This window comes from Pristiophorus japonicus, unplaced genomic scaffold (genome assembly GCF_044704955.1).
Source record: "Pristiophorus japonicus isolate sPriJap1 unplaced genomic scaffold, sPriJap1.hap1 HAP1_SCAFFOLD_60, whole genome shotgun sequence".
NCBI classification, from domain to species: Eukaryota; Metazoa; Chordata; class Chondrichthyes; family Pristiophoridae; genus Pristiophorus; species Pristiophorus japonicus.
This window is the reverse complement of record NW_027254509.1, coordinates 3,309,693-3,315,042: the sequence shown is the minus strand read 5'-3', so window position 1 is coordinate 3,315,042 and position 5,350 is coordinate 3,309,693.

Genomic DNA, 5,350 nt, shown 5'->3' with positions numbered 1-5,350 from the left:
CCAGAAACTGACCAACAGACCACATTCTAAATTAGAAACCCGAAACTTACCAACTGACCACAAACTGACCTAGAAACCAGAAACTGAGCAACTGACCACAGTCTGATCTAAAAACCAGAAACTGACTAACTGACCACATTCTGACATAGAAACCAGAAACTGAACATCTGACATCAGTCTGAACTAATATCAGAAACTGACCAACTGACCACAGTCTGACCTAAAAACCAGAAACTGACCAACTGGCCACAGTCTGATATAGAAACCAGAAACTGACCAACTGACCAGTCTGATCCAGCAACCAGAAACTGACCAGGTGAAAACAGTCTGAACTAGAAACCAGAAACTGACCAATAGACCATAGTCTGATCTAGCAACCAGAAACCGACCAACTGACCACAGTCTGACGTAGAAACCAACAACAGACAAACTGATCACAATCTGACCTAGAAACCCGAAACTGACCAACTGACCACAATCTGAACTTGAAGCCAGAAACTGTTAAACTGACCACAGTCTGAACGAGACAAACCGAAATTACCAACTGACCACATTCTGACCCAGAAACCAGAAACGGAACAACTGAAAACAGTCTGACCTAGAAACGAGAAACAGACCAACTGACCACAGTCTGACCTAGAAACCAGAAACTGACCAACTGACCACATTCTGAATTAGAAACCCGAAACTTACCAACTGACCACAAACTGACCTAGAAACCAGAAACTGAGCAACTGACCACAGTCTGATCTAAAAACCAGAAACTGACTAACTGACCACATTCTGACATAGAAACCAGAAACTGAACATCTGACATCAGTCTGAACTAAAATCAGAAACTGACCAACTGACCACAGTCTGACCTAAAAACCAGAAACTGACCAACTGGCCACAGTCTGATATAGAAACCAGAAACTGACCAACTGACCAGTCTGATCCAGCAACCAGAAACTGACCAAGTGAACACAGTCTGAACTAGAAACCAGAAACTGACCAATAGACCATAGTCTGGTCTAGCAACCAGAAACCGACCAACTGACCACAGTCTGACCTAGGAACCAGAAACTGACCAACTGACCACAGTCTGACCGAGAAAACAGGAACTGGCCAACTGACCACAGTCTGACCTAGAAACCAGAAACTGACCATCTGACCACAGCCTGACCGACAAAACAGAAACTGACCAACCGACCACAGTCTGACCTAGAAACCAGAAACTGACCAACTGACCACAGTCTGATCTAGCAACCAAAAACTGACCAACTGTACAAAGTCTTACCTAGAAACCCGAAACTGACCAACTGACCACAGTCTGACCTATAAACCAGAAACTGATCAACTGACCATAGTCTGATCTTGGAGCCAGAAACTGACCTACTGACCACAGTCTGATCTAGCAACCAGAAACTGACCAACTGAACGCAGTCTGACCTAGAATCCAGAAACTGACCAACTGACCACAGTCTGACCTAGAAACCAGAAACTAACCAACTGACCAAAGTCTTACCTAGCAAACAGTTTCTGACCAAATGACCACAGTATGACGAATCTAGGAACTGACCAACTGACCACGGTCTGACCTAGACAACCCGAAACTGACCAACTAGCCACAGTCTGACCTAGAACCCAGAAACTGAACAAGTGACCACAGACTGACCTAGAAACCAGAAATGTTGACCAACTGACCACAGTCTAACCCAGGAACCAGAAACTGACCAACTGACCACAGTCTGAACTAGGAACAAGAAACTGACCATCTAACCACAGTGAGACTTTTCAACCAGAAACTGTCGAATTAACCACAATCTGACCGAGAAACCAGAAACTGACCAAATGAACACAGTCTTAGCTAGACAAGCCAAAACTATCAACTGACCACAGTCTGAACTAGAACGCAGAAACTGAACAACTGCCCACAATCAGACCGAGACAACATGAAACTGACCAACTGACCAAGACAACACCAAACTGATACAATGACCACAGTCTGACGTAGAAACCATAATCTGACCAACTGACCACAGTCTGATCTACAGAACAGAAACGAAACAACTGACCACAATCTGACCCAGCAACCACAAACTGTCCAACAGGCCACATTCTGACCTAGAAACCAGTATCTGCCTAACTGACCACAGTCTGACGTAGAAACCAGCAACAGACCAACTGAACACAATCTGACCTAGAAATCCGAAACTGATCAACTGACCGCAATCCGAACTCGAAACCAGAAACTGTCCAACTGACCACAGTCTGAACGAGACAAACCGAAACTGACCAACTGACCAGAGTTTGAACCAGAAACCAGAAACTGAACAACTGACCACAGTCTGATCGATAATCCAGAAACTGTCCAACTGACCACAATCTGCCCGAGACAATCCGAAACTGACCAACTGACCACAGTCTGACCTAGAAACGAGAATGATCAAATGACCACAGTCTGATCGAGAAACCAGAAACTGACCAACTGACCACAGTCTGAACTAGCAACCAGAAGCTGACCAACTGAACAAAGTCTGACCTAGAAACCAGAACCTGACCAACTGACCACAGTCTGACAGAGAAAACAGAAACTGACCAACTGACCACAGTCTGACCTAGAAACCAGAAACTGATCAACTGACCACAGTCTGATCTAGCGACCAGAAACTGATCAACTGACCACAGTCTGACCTTGAAACCAGAAGCTGACCAACTGACCACAGTCTGATCTAGAAAGCATAAACTGACCAAGTGACCACAGCCTAACCTAGAAACCAGAAACTGACCAACTGATCACAATCCGACTGAGACATTGCGAAACGTAGCAACTGACCACAGTCCGACCTAGAAACCTGAAACTGAGTAACTGACCACAGTCTGACCTAGAAATCTGATACTGGCCAACTGACCGTAGTCTGAGCTAGAATCCGTAACTGACCAACTGATCACAGTCTGAATTAGGAACGAGAAGCTGACCAACTGAACACAGTCTGACCTAGAAACCAGAAACTGACCAACTGAACAGAGTCTGACCGAGACAACCAGAAACTGACCAACTGACCACTTTCTGACCGAAACAACACGAAACTGACGAACCGACCGCAGTCTGAACGAGAAACCAGAAACTGATGGAACTGACCACAGTCTGATGAAGTAACCAGCAATTGACCAATTGACCACAGGATGAGCTCGCAACCAAAATGTAACAAACTGAACACAGACTGATCAAGCAACCGGCAACTGACCAGTTGTCTACAGACTGACCTAGAACCAGCAACTTCCCAACTGACCACAGTCTGACCGATACAATTTGAAACTGACCAACTGACCACAGTCTGACCACAGTCTGACCTTGAAACCAGATACTGACCGACTGCCCACAGTCTGACTGAGACAACATGAAACTGACCAACTGACCAAGACAACACGAAACTGACCAAATGACCACTGTCTGACCTAGAAACCAGAAACAGAGCAACTGATCACAAACTGACCTCGAAAACAGAAACTGACCAAATGTCCGCCGTCTGACCTAGCAACCACAAACAGTCAAAACAGGCCACATTCTGACCTAGCAACCAGTATATGACCAACTGACCACAGTCTGACCTAGACACCAGCAACTGAGCAACTGACCACAATCTGACCTAGAAAACCAGAAACTGACCAACGGATCACAGTCTGACCGAGGAAAAAGTACCTGACCAACTGATCACATTCTGGCCTGGAAGCCAAAAACTGACCAACTGACAACAGTCTGACCTTGAAAACAGAAACTGACCAACTGACCACAGTCTGACTGAGACAACACGAAACTGACCAACTGACCACAGTCTGATCAAGAAACCAGCAACTGACGAATTGTCCACAGGCTGACCTTGAACCAGCAACTGACCAACTGACCACAGTCTGAACTCGAAACCAGAAACTGACCAACTGACCACAGTCTGACGAAGCAACCAGAAACTGACCAACTGAACACAGTCTGAGCTAGGAACCAGAAACTGACCAACTGAACACAGTCTGACAAAGAAACCACAAACTGACCAACTGAGCACAGTCTGACCGAGACAACCCGAAGCTGACCAACTGACCACAGTCTGACCGAGAAACCAGAAACTGACGGAACTGACCACAGACTGAACTAGGAACCAGAAACTGTCCAACTGAGCACAGTCTGACTTCGGAAACTGAAACTGACCAACTGAGCACAGGCTACTCTAGCAACAAGCAACTGACCACAGTCTGATCTAGAAACCAGAATCTGAGCAACTGATCACAGTCTGACCTAGAAACCTGATACTGACCAACTGACCACAGTCTCAGCTAAAAAGCTTAATTGACCAACTGATCACAGTCTGAATTCGGAACCAGAAACTGACCAACTGACTTCAGTCTGAACTTGAAAGCAGAAACTGACCAACTGACCAGAGTCGGATGGAGACAATCAGAAACTGACCAACTGACCACAGTCTATTCAAGTAACTAGCCACTGACCAATTGACCACAGGATGACCTCGCAAACAAAATGTAACAAGCTGAACACAGACTGATCTAGCAACCAGCAACTGACCAACAGTCCACAGACTGACCGAGAATCTGCAAATGACCAATTTCGCACAGTCTGACCTAGAAACCAGAAACTGAGCAACTGACCACAGTCTGACCTAGGAACCAGAAATTGACCAACTGACCACAGTCTGACCTAGAAACCAGAAACTGACCAACTGACCTCAATCTTTTCAAGAAACCAGAAACTGACCAACTGACCACAGTCTGACCTAGAAACCAGAAACTTACCAATTGACCACAATCTGACTTAGACAACGTGATATATAGCAACGGACCACAGTCTGACCTAGAAACCAGAAACTGATAAAGAAACCAGCAACTGACCATTGACCACAGGGATGACCTCGCAACCAAAATTAACAAACGGAACACAGACTGATCTGCGAACCAGAAACTGACCAACTGAGCACAATCTGACCTAGGAAGCAGAAACTGACCAACTACCACAGGCTGAACTAGAACCAGCAACTGACAAACTGACCACAGTCTGACCTAAAAACCAGTATCTGACCAACTGACCAAAGTCTGATCTGGAAACCGTAAACTGACCAGCTGATCACAGTCTGACTTAGAAAAAAAACTGAGCAACTGACCACAGTCTGACCGAGACAATCCGAGACTGACCAACTGACCACAGTCTGACAGAGGCAACACAAAACTGACCAACTGACTACAGTCTGACCAAGAAACCAGAAACTAACCAACTGACCACAGTCTGACCTAGAAACCAGAAACTGACCAACTGACCACAGTCTGATCTAGAAACCAGAAACTACCAACTGACCACAGTCTG